Raw genomic sequence first — 18,082 nt, 5'->3', positions numbered from 1 at the left:
GGAACCTGCATGCGAAGGTATATATAGAAGAAGAGAGGTTAAGGTTGGGAGAGCAGTAAAGGTCGTGGTGCGACGGAACTGTGGGCCGGAGTTGACGTTGGAATCATGGGCCGGCCAAAACCAGGTGCTCCGCCACCAGTTTCACTCCATTTAAATTTGGTTAGATTCAATATTATCCTTCCCTTCCTTGGCTTGGTCATACCCTAGAAGACCAGCTAATTATCTATTGGGAACATAACAAAAGTCTTCTTCTGTTCCCATGGAGACCGTTGTTACATTTGCGTGTGGTGATAGGCCTGGTTCTCGAGAAATCCTGTAACTTTTCTCTGGCATGTGGGTCCCAAGCCTACAAGGCATCGATACGATATGGACTTTATGTGTTGAGTCAATGCAATATCATGGATATTCTCATACAGAAGATTCGATGTTTGTGCGCTGACGATGTTGCTGCATATTTCTGTCATTATGTTAAAGATTAAAAACATGATTACATGATCAGGAAATGGTACATTGGTCTGGTTTGTAACAAAAGATAGAAACTATAACTATTATTATGGAAGCAATTGATGAACGCAATATGAATCATTGAACTCGTGAGAGGTATATTAGACATCTTTACAGCTGGCACTATATGATCTGTTCTTATCTAATTTTATCTCGAGCCACTTGTGCACCTCCAGTGACCCCGAAGCTACCTTATCTGGATCTCTGTCAAAATATTATTGTTTGGTCCCAGAGCTCATGGTTTAATATTTTTCTTTTGTTTATCTTTTTGACATAGTTTGAGAAACAATTTATGACTTACAAGTTAAGCTGGAACTTGCTTGGGCGGGACCCAAGCCTGTGTCCAGCTGGATTGACTTCAAGTTAGACTTTGGATTAGGCTTGAGGCTACTGGAGTCGGACTTGGATCTACAATAAGGATCCAAATAAATTTTGGACCTAGCTCGGGTTGAAACCCTAGCCCGACTTCTAGCTCAAAATGCTAGCTTGGAACCCGGCCTGATACTATTCTGAATTCATCATTAGTACCTTCTACTGGGAGCCTTTGTTGTTGGATCTGGGCCAATTATATGCCCAAAATATTATGCTGATGGATCAATTTGGGTTGGCCATCCCAATAGGCTTATTTGGATTTGGATCCAATTAGACTTCAGATTAAGCTTAGGCTTAGGCTCAGGCTCATGCTGGAATTTGGGAAAATATTTAAGGCATAACAAAAATGCTTTTCAAGTAGACATGTGGCCCAACTCTACCCATGTCCAGCCTTACTTATTAGCAGTTACGATCAAAAAGTGCCACTTCAAGTTTATAACAATTTATGACTTACAATCAAGATTATTCATGTACTTTATTTTGTAAATCACCTAAAGCCAATTTTTTTTTTTTCAATTTAATCAGGGATGTACTTCTTCTTCTTTCCATATCAGGCTCCTATAAATTTTCAATGATTTAATATTCTACAAAATTTATGATTTATCTATTTTAAAAATATCTGTAGTATTTAAAAATATTTTTAATCTTTTTCTCCAACTAAATATGATAAAATTTATTTTCTTCTCTAATTATTTTTTAAATAAATAATTTTCAAAAATTACCGTATCATCTTGTAACCTGACATACTTCAATCAAACAAACTATAAGAATAAAGGATTGTTAGTATGCCTTATCTATTGCATTACCGTTAGTCATGCAAATATGGTTTGGTGTATAGGCTAATTGTGTACATGTTACAAAGGGCAAATCTCCCTGACAAGAGAAAGTGCACTCATTTATAATTGACTAGGATCGGACCATGATGACTTCTCGTGAGCCCTTTCATATCTCTAATCGTATTCTCTTCTCTCCTCCTTTTTCACCTACCACCCCCTCTTCTCTCTCTATAAAAGAAAAAGAAGGGGTTGTTTTGTAATCCCATCCAATTTATCTACTAAATTTGAATCACAAATCTATCATGTATGATAGTCTCTTCCAATATTTTTTAGACTTTTGCACTCATAATTGTTTAGTAGTACCAACAACTAAAAATCTAATAGATCGTTTAGAGAAAGAAAGGCTATATGAGTGAGAAAGGGAAAGCTGTGGCTAGGGTTCCGTCGGATCTTGCCATTGGTGGGATGAGAGGGGACCTTGAGTGGAAGAAGGTGTAGATCGACTACCAAAAGGGGGGTTTCTCCTCTAGGCCAGTCGAGTCGGGTGGAAGGAGTGAGCAAGGCATCTAGTTATGAGCGACATCGGTGGCGAAAGGTGTTCCGATGGCTGAGATCAAGAGGTCATGGGCCCAGGTTGACTAACGAACTCACTGGTTTTGCTAGAAAACTTCACATGCAACAATAGAGGATATCATATTGTTGGAAGAGAGATTCAACTATGTGATCGCTTCAGAGGAGGATATCAGTCAAGTAGTATCGAAATAGAGTACGGCTCTTTTGGGTAAATTTTTGAGGAAGGATTTTCTGTTAGATTTTATCCAAAGGGAGCTCAGGCTTCAATGGAATGTAGAAGGAGAGATCCAAATTTTTTCCTCGTCTGAAGGAATTATGATATTCAAGTTCCCTTCAAAAGAGATCAAGAACCGGATTCTTGCTAGGAGACCTTGGTTCCTAGTGGGACAGCTCTTAGCAATGGAGGATTACAGGCCGAATTTCAAATCTAGTAAAGATATTATAAAATAAGCTAAGATTTGGGTTATGCTTCTAGATTTACCTCTTGAACTTTGAGAAAAAGATAAGATTTTGCGAATTAATTATGGCAGTCATGGGAAAATTTTTGTTTTTGGATGAGTGGATAGAGGCCCCTACAAAGATCGGTTATGTAAGAGTGTGTATTTGATCAATACTATCCAAGTTATATGCCCCAGGTGCAAAGGTTAAAGTGAATGACATGGTTCTTTGGTAGGAGTTCATCTATGAGGATTTGTTGGAGATACGCTATACTTGTGGCCAGATAACTATAGGCTTAGCGGAGTGTAGTTATGCTGAACTACTAGAAGATCTAAGATTTTACAAGTTTAAGGTTCTTAGATCTGAGCATCAAGAGTTCCATGGCTAACCAATTATCCAAAAAGAATAGAAGGATGACTTTCAACCTTACTAGGAGAAACAAGGTGGGGCATGGAAACAACAGAAGTGACAATCCAGGAGAACCTCTCCAGCCAAGCAAAAGAATACTAAATCTGTAGTTGATAGAGAGATGGGATCTTGGTTTGCACTATTGTTGAAGAAAATGGAAGAGTCTACTGTTCAGCCCATAGATATTACTTCTTCAACTTCATCCAGGGTTGAATCCTTGGTGATAGGTAATGTGAAAGAGAAGAGAAAATGGTCACCTACCAAGCAAGGGTCTAAAACTTGCTCTCCTGGGTCGAATCTCCACCACAAACTAAGGTCATAGTTAGATAAGAAGGCCAAGGAAGCAGTGAGCAAGGGAAACAATTAGTACTGTACGTTGGGCTACAAGGAAGTGCTAAGTAGGCTACTAATGTGAAGGAAATATGGAGGCCAGTGGATGATTGGAAGGGGATCATATCTCAGCAACTATCTGGTAACATCAAACCATCGACTGGGCCAATATTGGATGAATCTTCAACTAATGATTCAGATAACCATAAGGCTTATATATCAAAATTAAAATCTATTTTGTCTTCTCACACACCATAAAGAGATAAATTTTTAGCCTCAAAATAGCAAATAGATGCCCAACCTCAGGTTCGGGGAGGGCATGAGAATGTTGGGCAATGGATAATGTGTATGCTGAGGAGGTTTTGGGAAAGACATCCTCTCTAACACTTTCTTAATGAAAGTCTTAGCATGAAATTATAGGGGTGCTGCTAAGCCATCTTTTATCAATTATTTTAAAAAGTTGGTGAGACAGCATAACCCTAATATATGTTGTCTATTAGAAACAAGATTATCTGGAGATTATCTAGGCTATTTTTTAAGAATTATGGGTCTGGCTTGGGGAATATATATGGTTCCTTCTAGAGGATTATCGAGAGGTATTATGGTGGTATAGAAAAGGGTGTTGGAGGATGTAGATTTTGATCATTCTAATAGGCAAATTACTTTTGATATTATTAGCCTATGGCCCAGTGTGGATGATGGGAGTTGTTTATGCTAGTACTTATGAAGTTGAGAGGAGGCAGGTATAGGATCAGGTGGAGGCTATCAAAAATTTGGGACTTCTTCTTCTTCTCATTAGGAATTTTCATTATATTTTTAATGCTGAAGACAAAAAAGAAGAAAAATCATTTAAGGATGATAGAGCTATTAGATAATTTAGAGATTTTCTCAGATAAACTGAATTGTTGGATATGGGCTATGAGGGTCTACTTTATATTTGGTGCAACAATAGACTGGATAGGGCATATGTGTCTGATTAATGGTTGGATTTGTTTTCAGACTCAAGCATTCAGTACTTGATCAGATTTATATTTGATCATTCCCCATTATTATTATCCATTATAGACAAGAGGAAGTAAGGAGCAAGTCATTTCCATTTTGAGAAAATGTGGATGTATTGTGAGGGTATGAATCAAGTTGTTGAGGAGGCTTGGAGCTATGGTGGTTCACACTCACTGGGGGTTAACCTCACTTTATTATTAAGCAATACCAAGAAGGCTCTGCTAAAATGGAAGAAATCTATAGGTAATATTTTCAAAAGAGGTGAATGACTATATGAAACCATCTATAAGCTTCAGCTCAAGGAGATGCAACCAAAGGGGATTTCTTTAGCAGAATATCAAAGATTTTACACCTTTTGCAGCAATACCATAAGAATTTATATATTCAAGAAATATTTTGGTGGTAGGTCTCGTCTGTTATGGCTAAAAGATGGGGATATAGATTTAAAAATTTTCCATCATTCCACCATTCTAAGGTGAAGACAAAATAGAATCACTAATATATTAGACCAAAGTGGTATGAGAACTATAGAACAGGAGGATATTAGAAAAATTCTAACAGAGCATTTTCAACAAAGATGGTAGGTTCAAGATGATATTGGTGAGACAGAGCTACCTTCAGGATTTTTTAAGGTCTCTTCTCTTCAAAATGACTCTCTAATTCAAGCAATTACAGTTGAAGAGATTGAGAAAGTTATAAAATATATGCCTTCTCAAAAAGCCTTTGGAACTAGCAGATTCCAAGATCTTCTTTTAGAATTTTTGGCACATATTTGTCAGGAGGTCATTGATGCGGTCAAATATATTTTTCAACATACTTGTTTATCAAGTATTTAAAAATAAACTTATGTCACTCTTATCCCTAAAAAGTTGAATCCTGCTGTCTCTAATGACTTTCGGCCCATTAGTCTAACTAATACTATATATAAATTAGTAGCAAAATTTTTAGCAAATAGGCTGAGGCCTTTGTTACCATCTTTAATCTTTGTTGAATAGGAGGTCTTTATTCTAGGAAGGAGTATCAAGAAAAATATTTTGTTGGGGCATGAGGTTATGCACTAATTAATGTGGGCACCTCATGCTAGAAGTCTTATAGTTCTCAAAGTTGATATGAAAAAGGTTTATGATAGAGTTCATTGGCTTTATCTATTGAAGGTGCTCCACAACTATGGATTTCACTCAAAATTTATTAAGTGGGTTAGAATGTGTACTACTGACTATCAATTTGGCCTATTGATTAATGAATCATGTACTGAGTGGTTCCAGTCTTCAAGAAGGATGCGATAAGAGTGTCCTTTGTCATGCTATTTATTTATCTTGTGCTCTAAATTTTTATCTTTACTCTTAAAAGCTGCTGTTTAATCTCGGATCCTAAGAATATATAGACTGGGTAGGGGGGGTCTATGACTGTCTTATATGTTACTTACTGATGATATAATGCTAATTGCTAAGGCTACATTATCTAATACAGTCTGTCTTAAAGCAATCTTATAAACCTATTACAGGTATTTCAGAATAAGCAATTAATATTAATAAATTATATATTATTTTTAGTCCTGCCTTGTCTAGAGATAGAAAGCATCACATTTGTGCTAGTTTCAATATAGAGGTATGTACATCTAGCTAAAAGTATTTGGGTGTGCCAATTTCTAGAAGAAGATTACATATTTTTAATTTTTCATATTTGATTGAGGTAGTTACTGCTAGAATGGATGATTAGAAATGGAGGCCATTGTCGTTTGCAGATAGAACTACTTTATTATAATCTATTCTAACCATAGTTCCAATATATTGTATGTCCTCTTCACATGTCCCATTGACTATATTGACAAAAATTGAGAAGGCATATAAAATATTTCTTTTGGGCCATTCGATTGAACACAAAGGCCTTCATTTGATCTCATGGGATAAGATTTGTGCTCCAAAGAAAGATGGGGGCATAGGGATTATTTTTCTATGTCAGAAGAGACAAGCTTTAATTGGCAAGATGGCTGCTCAACTAATTCTTAAGCCTCAATCACTTTAAGTTCAGATAGTCTGTGCTAAATATAAATTTTCAGAATCTTGGCATGATTATAAAAAACCTACTAACTGTTTAATGTGTTGGGCAAAGAAAGTGAAATATGATGTAGAGATTCAATTCTTGATCAGTGGGCAATGGTGAATCTACAAAGCTGATTTATGATCCATAGTTGTCCCTATTACCCATTGTAAAGTGGTGAACTTATCTAAATATGGTTAAGGATCTGACAAATATGAACCTACAGGAAGTAATTTCACAAAATAGAACTTGAGACCGAGATAGACTATTGACTCTATTTTCGATGGAGATAGTGGATCAAATTTATCACATTCTCATATCCCAAGGTTTATGGCAAGACCAGATTTGATGGAGTAAGGGTGGGGTTAATGAGATAACTTTGAGAGACATCTATCCTTTCTTTAGAATAGCTAATTTATCTCAAGAAGATCAGGAGTTGGAAATTAGACATATGGATGAGTATCAAAACTTTTTAGTGGAGGATAGTATGGCAAAAATTATCCTGTAAGAATTTGCTATGTCGAAGAAATATTATCCCAACTGAACTCTCTCTTTGTGATATATGTATAAATATGATTGAGGACTATCATCATGTAATTTTTGGGTATTCTTTTGCAGTCTTCTGTTAGAGAAAATTGGAGGAAGTGTTTGGTATTCAATTTCAGTTTACTTCTTTATCAGTTGTAAAGAATTTTATATCTGAAGTCAAGATAGAAAAGGGGTTGAAAATTATTGTTATTCTATTACCGTAGTATCTTTGGAGGACTCGTAATGATAGGTTATTCTAAAATCTCTCTATTACGTTCGATCAATTAATTAGGGATGCCATTCATATGATGCCTTTCTATAGCTATACTATACTGAAATTTAAGTTTGAGAGCTAGTTATGGCACTGAAAAATTAGTATTGCTATTATATACTATCAGCTAAGGCCTGAGCAAATGAGATAGTTTCCTCCTCCCATGGGAGTTCTCAAATTGAATTTTGATACATCCGTGTCTTTAGAAGGGGTGGCAGTGGCTTGTGTTATTCGAAATCATTTGGGATATCTGCTAAGAGCTGTAGGAAAGAAATTACCATTTTGTTTTGTTGTACTTGTTGAAATGACTGCAGCATGGCTTGGAGTTAGAGTAGCATTGTGTGAGATGAATATTCAGCAACTTATAGTAGAAGAAGATTCTATGACTATAATCCAATAGTTATCCAATGATTATTCTAATATTAAATTGGTGCACCCTCTATTAAGAGACTTAATGGTATGAAAGCAGGACAATAAAATTCTCAAAATTTGCCATACTTCAGGAAGCAAATCGAGTTGCTAATTGGTTAGCTAATACTGCTTAACAGAAGAACTTTGTTATTATATCTAATGATTTAGTCAGCCTTAAGCTTAATGTTTTACTAGTGGCTGATGCTTATGGGGTTACTGTTGAATAATGATGATGCTTATCCTAATGTGTGGGTTCCTATTTATAAAGTTTGATGCCTATCAACTATGGCTTGATTTCTATCCTATAATGGGTATTGATATGTCACACCTGCTAGGACATATCGTGATGTTGGTTGCATTATACTACCATAGAAGCTCTGAGATTACAGTAACCTATGGGCTCATGAACTTTCTTCTTGCTATTACTATTATTGTTTTTTCTTATATGTGTATATCAAGTAGGATATTCTTTCGATAGGGAAATTGATGTCCACGTGCTGAATGGGGGGATGAAAATAGAGGTTATTATGCTATTATTGTGCTGTCTTGTTGTATCTACTAGGTGCCTCATTGGATTTGCCATCTCCTGAGATTTGTGCTTGAACTATGATGATGCTGAACCTAAATTAGCCATTATGATTGACCTTATTTTCATGACCAAGCAATTTTATTGTGAGGTTGAATGCTACCGCACTGAGTTCATTGATATAGAAAATTCTATGAATAATCTTATCTCCCAAACAGTTCGTAGCAACAGTCATGCTAATTTAATCTGTCGTGGGATTGCCTTTAGGCTTTGATTTCTATGATTTCCTCTTGATCGATGTGGCAGGGCAGTGTTGATCCTTTTATTAGCTCAGAGTGTAATTTATAGTGCCTCCTTATCCTTTATATATGTTGAAAGATGTTTTATTCTCTTTAAGTATATTTCTGTTGGTTGGTATAAGTAGAGAAGGGTTATATATTTTTGAGTTGTCAAGAAGATATTATGAGGTCTGAGACACCACCTTCATGAATATTGGAGATTTGATTTTATGGTCTGTAACTATCATGCTTATATTTACTGAGTCTACTATTTTTTGGGATTTATGGTGGAACTATGATGATGCTGTTGCCAAACAAGCCACTATGATTGACTTTAATTTCATAACTGAGCAACTTCGCTATGAGATTGAATAGCATAGCACTAAGTTCCTTTTAAAAAAGAAGGTTATGAATAATTTAACCTCTCAAGAAGCTTGCTGTAATATTCACATTATTTTAATTTGCCGTAGGGATGGGTTAAGGTTTTGATTTGTGCGATTACCTTATGGTAGAAGGGGCAGGCTAATGCTGCTACTATTATTAGTTGAGAGTGTAATTTATAGTGCCTTCCCATCCTCTATGTTAGAAGTTGTTTTATATTATCTAGCTATATGTTTACTAATTATTGTAAACAGGAAGGACTGTATATTTTTGAGTTGTCAGGATAGTACTATTAGCCTTTGGACAACACTCTCCTGATTATTAGGATGTTAGTTTTATGGTATATATTTATCATAATTATATTTTAATTTCATCTCTTAGCTCCTCTTGCTTACCAAAGAAACTAAAAATCTAATAATTTTTAATCATAGAATTTCTACTTATAATCAACTACTTCGTAGATTTATTATATTTTTTACTGCTAATTTTTTACTTTATAAGATATGTTTAAGTGTCCTATCAATGCATTAAGAGAGTACTTCCTCTTCTTATAAGTAAGTGGTAACTTCGCCTCTTTAGGTTTCGTGGCTACCTCCATCCATTGGTGCACTTAAGATAAATTTCGATGCATCTATGAAATATGATAGAGCTGTTGCTTATATTATAAAAAATCATGATGCTCAACTTATTCAAGCTGGTGGTAAGCTCCTACCTCTCACCTTTGTTCCTTATGCCGAGCTAACAGCGGCTTGTTTGGGAGTTCAAGTTATTGTACTGGAGCATAGAGCCACATATATCTAGCTAGAAGATGATGCTTTTATGATAATTCGATGGCTTATTGGTTTCCATTCTAATGTTCGGTTGCATGATCCGTTAATTCAAGATCTACGGTACTAGAAATTGACTATTACATCTTTCATCATCACTCATACATATCGTGAGGATAACTAGACGATAGATTATTTAGCTAATTTAGCATGCTTTGAAAATTTTACTTCGGATACTATGTTAGCAATTAAAGGTCGATGTTATCAACTTCTTCAAGCTGATGGATATGGGATATAATATATATGGTTCTAATAACTTCTTTCATATTAGGATGGCAAAATGTTCGGGTTATATTCGATTTTCACTAAATCTTGATAAATCACAATTTTGCTTGCTATTGTATATGGTTGCTAGGGTGTCCAAAGTTTCTATCTGCATTTTCGTAACTATTTGATATGCTTTCCACTTACATGACCTCAAGGAATTGCTTGCCCTTCCATTTGCCTATATTGATGCTTGCATGGTTGGCATCCTATCATTACCTACATCTCTTATGCTATTCCTTCTATCCCGTGCTCTTCCACTATATATCACTTCATCAATCTGCACTAATTTATTCAGCCTCCTTACTTTGATCCCTCAGCATAATACACATATTATTTATTTGAAATGCTTTCTACATGGAGACTACATGGATGCTAAGCTTATGAACTTTCACAGTGAAATTTATCAATTTCAGTTCTGCATTTAAAGAAATTAAAAAAAGAGTGTTTCAAGGAAAAAAAAAAGAAGTTTGAGATTCATGGGGTGGATGAAAATAAAAGTAAAAATGAAAAAAATATAACAAAAAGGGAAAAATTGATTATGCTAACATCTCACTTATTTATTTTTACAGGGTGTTGAGCTTCTTAACCATTATACATGACTCATTTCATATGGTATAGTTGTTAATATTATTTTCTATGCCTTGTTGCTGCTATACAAATTTGCTACTATTGATATACATACACAAAAGTTACGACGGCTGCTTTCTTCATAAGCTTGGCTTTCCTCATGCTCTCACATAACTGAGGCAACTATTAACATCATAGCTGCTGATTTCAAGATGTATGATGAGTATCTGCTGCTCTTCTCTACTGACAACTATGTTGATTATCATTCATACTGCTTACCTACACAACTTAGATATTACTTTGTAGCATCATAGTTTCTGTTATCATTGTTAATATTTTATCAGATTTCTGCAATAATTTTTTCATTTTGTGTTCCTCAAAACCACGATGACTGCATTCCTTTATCAAGGTTACAAACAAACTACTGCAAAATTGTTTGGGATTATATACCATTCTCCAAACTTTTTATTCGCCTATTATACTTTGGCCTTCTACTGATCTGGCTTCTGATTGCAAGTTTGGATTGTCATATAATTAGTAGGGTCCCTGCACATATCTTCATGTTATCCTATTCTACTTCTGGTTTGCTACTCTTTTACTTCTGTCATACTATTATAGGGATCATTACTGTAAAGCTGTATCTTTTCCATGTTTCTTCTCGGGTTTGGGTCTCATTTTGGAATTTTTCTGTACTTGGTTGGGCCAATCCTGAATATATGGTCTTTTTTTTTTGTTTGCATAGTTTGTATACTATTACGTGTTATTATTAATATAATATTTATTATCAAAAAAAAATTAAAAATCTATACAATGTATGAAGGGAGAGTTTGGAGCTCCTCTGATGTGCTACATGTCGAGCTCTGAACTCTCCACAATTTTTTTTTGAAGCAATTTTTTTCTTTTTTCTTCAATCCATTCTCGAGCTATCTAGAACCTTCTCAAATCCTTCGGAACCCTCACGGATGCCCACCTCCTCCCCACTCTCCTCGCCACCACCTCTCGCCAATCGCTGTCATTGCCTTCTTCTCCATCATCACTAGCATCAACCTTTTTCCTTCAATCTCCCTCATGATGCCGACGTCCTTTCTGCTCTCCTTGCTGTCACCTTCCGTTAGTTTCTATTGTCACTTTCCTCTCGATCTTCACCAGCATCGGGCTTGCCCCTCCAATCTCCCGTACATGCTTTGCTTTCCACAGATCTCTACTTTTTTTCTTTTTTTTTTTGCTTCCAACCCTTCTAGAGCCCTTGCAGATGTCCACCTCCTCCTCGCTCTCCTTGCCACCACCTGCTGCCGATCTCTACCGTCACCTTCCTTCCCATCATCACTGGATTAGCTCTCTCGTCTAATCTTCCTTAGGTGGTTTTTTTCTCGCATATCTCTGAAAAAGAGAGGCCAGCATCTTCCTTGCTCTCCTCGCTGCCACATCCCATCGATCTCTGCTATCACTTTCGTCCCCATCATCACCGTTGTCAAATTTCTCCTCTGATCTCCCTCAGGTGTTTTACCTCCTAAATCCGGCAAAGATCCACAGTGGATCCATATTTTTTCCTCTCCTCCGTAATCTTCATATCCACTACAGAACTGTTCATCTTTGGCCCCCTCTTCCACTGATCTCTCTCTACTCCGACGGTCCAACCCCTCTCTCTTTCCGATCTCTCTTCACTCTGATAGTTCACTTTGATGATATGCTCTTCTCTCTCTCTGATCTATCTTCCCTCAGACGCTCCACTCCCCCTCTCTCCAATCTCTCCCTACTCCGACAGTCCACTCTGATGGATGGGGTTGTATCTTTCTTGTGAAAGAATCACGACGTCAATTTTCCAATAGCCTCTGAGATATCTGGGAAGAGGATAATGGAGTGGAGATGGATGTAGTGGACTTGGTGTGATGGTTTGATCACCTTTAATATTTTCGTGGCTGATCTTGAAAGGAGAAGCCCTCCATCCTCATTGGCCCTCCTCTATCCCTCCGATGGCTCATCTTCATGGAAAGCTCTCTCTCATCTCAAATAGATAAGTTTTTTGTTTTTGGATTTCTTTTTTCTTCTTCTTTTTCGGCTGCTCCTATCTAATTTCTCTCCATGTTTCATGTTGACCTCCTTTGCCCATTCTCCATCAGTGATGCTGATCGAGTATAGATCTTGCCTCTCACCTTTCATAGGTAACATCTCCCACTTTTTTTTTATTTTTTTTCAATTCTCCGACAACCGAATGAACCCTACCCTAACCCCAAATCTAACCTAACCCTAACCTTATCCTAACTCTAACCCCCTAACAAACCTCAACTCAACCCACTGCTAACACTCCTGGGAACTCAAAATCTAACCAAACTCTCACCCTAATTCCTCTGTAACCCTTAATCGAATCTTACTGCCAACCCTCATCGAAACCCTAAACTTAACCGAACCCTAACCCTAATTCTTCTCTAAGCCTTACCCCAAGCTAAACTCTAACCTGACTCTTAAAGGATGTCGCATATCTGGGATATACATACAAAGATCAAAACACACAGATTTTTAATTTTTAAAAATCATGAATGTAATAAAATTTGAATTTGATCTAGATTTAAAATAATTTTAAATCTAACATGCATAAAATATAGATCTAATCTACACATGCTAGGAATGTTCACATGCTGAAATTAAGATGCTGAAAAATAAAATCAGATTTAGAGTTAGACCTTTATCTTTATGCAGGTAGATCTTCACCATGATCTGATGGTCTGTGGTAATCTGATGAGGTTCCTACAGAGTCACACACGCATCCGACCTCTACAGATATCTACCGAGACTGATCTGATCAGGAAAACTCGATCTCACTAGGGTGCTAGCTTCCTTACAGAGATCACTCCCTAGATTGTCGAATTGGTTGGATCTTTTGATTCTCTTCTCAAGTGAATCAAATAGATCTATAGAAGGATGATGAAATCAGATCATATTTAATTTTTTTTCACTTTTCTCTTCTCAAAAAAAAAAATCTAAGATCTACTAAAGAAGATAAGTGATCTAATCTCTTTCTTCTTTTTCTGTCCAACCGTTGGATTAGATCTAGAAAAGGTAGAGAACAGTCCATCTCATAGAGTAAAAAAATTAAATTAGATCAAATCTGATTTAATCATGTCCAACTTTTGGATATCTTTGGGAGAGAGGAAGAGAGAGACATGTCCAACTCTTAGACAAGAAGAGAGGAAGAGAGGTTATCTTTAACAACCAACTTTTGGTTATAAGAATTAAAGGATAAGAAGGAAGAGGGGTGCCCACTTTTTCCTCATGTAGAAAAAACTCCACGCCAAAGAGCCTTGGGTGTCCATCCTTCATCTCCATGCCAATCTCCCTTGATCTCATGCCTCAAGCCACCATGCCCTCTTTTTTCTTGCATGAAAACATCATGGGGCATCCCTTTTCATAGGTGGGGCATTGGGGCACAAAAGGATTTGGATAAGGATCCAATCTTTGTCCAATTTAAAATCTGATTTGAGTTCTATTTGGTTTGAATTTTATTATAATTCAAGTACAATCCCATTAGACTAATGAAACTTAATCCAAGTCAAATTAGAACCATATCTAATTGGATTAAATCTGATTTAATTTGATTAAGATCCAATTCAAATCAAATATGGATAAAGATTAGGTCAAACCTAATCTAAATAGGTTTGGATCAAGTATTCATTAGATCTAATCCCATTAGATTAATGAAATCTAATTTGAATCAAACTCAAATCAAAACTAATCAAATTAAATCTGATTTAATTTATTAGGATCCAATTCTAATAATTGATCTCATCAAATAATATATAATAATTATAATTTAATCATCGTATAACTTACTAACTCTTAGTAAATCCTCGTATAACTTACTAACTCTTAGTAAGTCCTCAATGTAACTTTTACAACTTAGTCAAATCATTAATTAAATTGATAATTAAGATTATTTATGATTTATGATTTAAAATTATGATTCAACAATCCGATCAATCAGGACCTCTTTTATGTGTGACCCTATAGATTCTATTCTGCCTGATAGTGAGAAATATTTTGATCTCCATCAAAATATCATTGAAACTTTTTTAATGGATTCGAACAATTCTAACTTCCTAATCGAGAATTATTAACCATCAAAATAATTTTTGTTGGTCACACAATCTACCAATGATGCCTATCAACATGTAATGGCAATCCAACAGAATAGAAGGATGAACTTCTAGGTGAGTTTTCATGTAATTCAGTTTTTCTTTCGTGAGTTCTGACAAGATGAGGGTTATAAAAAACTCATCAAATCCTATTATATATCATATATAAGATTTATTCGATTTGAGTTTATTTATGAAATCTGATGGAAACTTCTTTCCATCGTTCATTTTATCCTAATCAAGATCTTCCGAACTCAATCTCATAAATTATATTGGACTACTCCTTTACTATTAAGATTGATAGACCCCATCTAGATACATATCCTATTCCTACAATGAATTTACTGCAGCCAACATACACTTTAAGACTTCGTATGGCTAGAAAATCGAGTTATGGTGTAGTCAAACTACAGTAATCTCATTGTAAACAGTCGAGACACCGCAGGTCAAAGAACTAGTCACACTACTATAGTATCGAGAAAGTCACTGACAAGTGAGTAGACATCCAAATAACTTCTCATGTTGGTCACACTTAATACTGTTATTTTCTAACAACTATCTGTACTTTTGTTCCAATATCTCTATACTGTAGATTCGAGATTCGTCTATCTTAAGAGAAGCAATCCGTGCACCAATCTTATTGGATCAATCACCGTTCTCATGATGATTCTTCGATCGAAAGTAATTTAAGAATTAACCAACAATAACACATGTCTCAAATTTTCAACTCTTGAGAATATGTATCATCATCTATTAATTTTTTAGATGATTCATGGACACATACACTACATGAATAGAATAACTGCCCTAGTTAATTAGATCAAGTATAAAATTATATCCTAGAAAGAATTAATATATCGATCTAATTGACTTCTGGGATATACATCTAATAATTCTAACCCTAATTGAACCCACTATTAACCCTAACCCAACCTAATCCCAGCCCTACCACTAACCAAATCCCAGCCCTACCATGATCTATCGACCCAATAACCTGAAATCCACTAACCCATCTCGCTAACCCATTAACCAATAATCCAATCATGTAACGGATCAACCTATTAACCTATTAACCCAAAATCTAATATCCAAATTTGATAACTCGAAACCCAAAATAAAGAGCAAAAATCTGTTACTCGCCAGTACAGACCCGAAAACCAAAGCCAATCTATCCATTAAAAAAAATTGCTATCGAAACCTATCAAAATGGTGAACTATTTTTTTCCTCTTTTTTCTTTATATTTCATCCACTATCTTGCTGCATCAATATTTTCCAAAGATCAGAGAAGGTTGCTGCATTTGAAACATCAATTTTTCAAAAATACTTTCTCAAATGATTGTTTCCTCTAGGATTGGAATGCTGTGATCTTACAAATAGCAACCTCCTAAGAACCTGACGAGAAAAAATCAAATGCAAAATTTTTCAAATACTTTTCAACCAAACCCTCCTAACTTACTCAAGCTTTTATATCCATTAAATAATTTATAAATAAAAGTGGAGGGCTGCTGCAAATGTAACAACAACCTTTTCAAAACCTCCTCAGATGATGCTTGTAGACTACTAAACTGATGAGAGTTTCTCTCAAACACATTCTAATTATCCTTTAAATGTAGTCTAACTAAAAAATAAAAGGGAGAGTGAAGGACTACTGCATCTGCAGTAGCAACCCTTTCAAGCTACTTAGAAATGATGTTAGAAAACTTAGAAAACTGATGAAAGAATAAACAAAGGAGAAGAAAAATCTTAGATCTACCCTGTTTGAACCCTTCTCGAGCCATCCCTTGCTTTTCTTACTGCCACCTTCCATCGGTCTCCATCATCGCCTTCCTCTCCATCGTCACCGATACGCATTCCCTCTTTAATCTTCATCAGGTATTCTCTTAGATGTATGTCGATCTCCTTCTTGCTCTCCTTGTCGCCACATTCTATTAGTCTCCATCGTCACCTTTCCCCTATTGTCACCGATATTGACCTTCCCTTCTGATCTCCCTCAGGTGCTTTTCTTCCCATAGATCTTTGAAAAAGAGAAAGAAATCGATCACCCTATGCGGAAAAAGGTCTGGCCTTTTAATTTTTCCACATTTTCTTTGTTTTTGTTGATTTTTCCTATGTCTTTCTCAATTTTTTCCTTTGCTTTTTCTATTCATAGGAGTCTCAATCAGGTGGGAGGCTCGGAGTGGCCGAATAGAAAAATTTAAATCTATCTCAATCAGGTGGGAGGTTTGGAGCAAAAGAGGTAATTCTTTCTCTCCCTCTCAATAAAATTTATTAAAATCTATTATTTTTTATTAATTATATTTTACTATTATTTGGTAGTTTAAAAAAATTATTATTGTCTTGATGTTAATTTGATTTCAAGATTAGACAACTTGAAGATAATTAAATGATGGTAAAAAAATTATCGATATAAATTTAATATAAAAATTATTTATTTTTCTACTATCTCAATGGACTTTTCAATAATAAAAATAATATATATGGTATAGATATATTTTTTTATTAGAAAAAGAAGTGAGTTATAGTTACCTATTTTTTGTGGATGATTTTATTGTCTTGGATCCATCTATTGAGTTAATTTCTTTAAGAAGGTATTCAAATTATATTTTGCCATATTAGTTTATTGATAAATAAAAAATTATAAGACTTTTAAATTTTATTTTATTAAAATTTATTTTATTATATTATTTATAATTAGAGTAAGTTATTAAGTAATTTTTTTATATATTTTTATATAATTTTATTTATTTAGTTATATTTGCTCATATCACTTAACTATGGAGTATTTGATCATTTAGATGGTTATTCTTTTCTTATTATATTTAGTATTTCAAATTAAATTAAATAAACTTTTAGATCAAGATAAAAATATTATTCTAAAAAAATATGATGTGTATGATGTTTGTAGATTTAAGAAAAAAATATTAAATTTTAGAATTTTTAATCAAATATTTTTAATGATTCTAGCTTTGTAGCCCTAACCATAGGCGTCCATCCTATAAATATTTTAAAATATATTTAGAATTTATATTCAATTAATTTTTTAAATTTTTTTTATAAATATTTGATTTTTCTCTTAATTATAATAGCATAAATGAATATTGTTGAAATTTTATTAAAAAAATTTTAAAAAAATTATCATGAAATCAGAATTGTTTAAATTAATATATGAACTTAAGGTTCAATACAATATAACAAAGTTATCAATCGCACTCAGTAGATAAGACTGTAAATCTCATTGTCATTTTTTTTGTTATTAACTTTTTATTATATTTCAAGAATATATTACTATTTTTATAGCTTTTGATTCATAAAAAAAAATAAATTTTAAATCTATGTGAAAAAATATCTTGCCTTTTAATTTTTTCACCTTTTTTTGTTTTCATTGATTTTCTCTATATTTTTTTCTGATCTTTTCTTTACTTTTTCTATTTGTAGGAATCTTAATTGGATGG

The sequence above is a fragment of the Elaeis guineensis genome, chromosome 2 (genome assembly GCF_000442705.2).
Source record: "Elaeis guineensis isolate ETL-2024a chromosome 2, EG11, whole genome shotgun sequence".
Lineage (NCBI taxonomy): Eukaryota > Viridiplantae > Streptophyta > Magnoliopsida > Arecales > Arecaceae > Elaeis > Elaeis guineensis.
The sequence above is the reverse complement of the archived record's forward strand: the minus strand, read 5'-3'. Positions refer to the sequence as shown.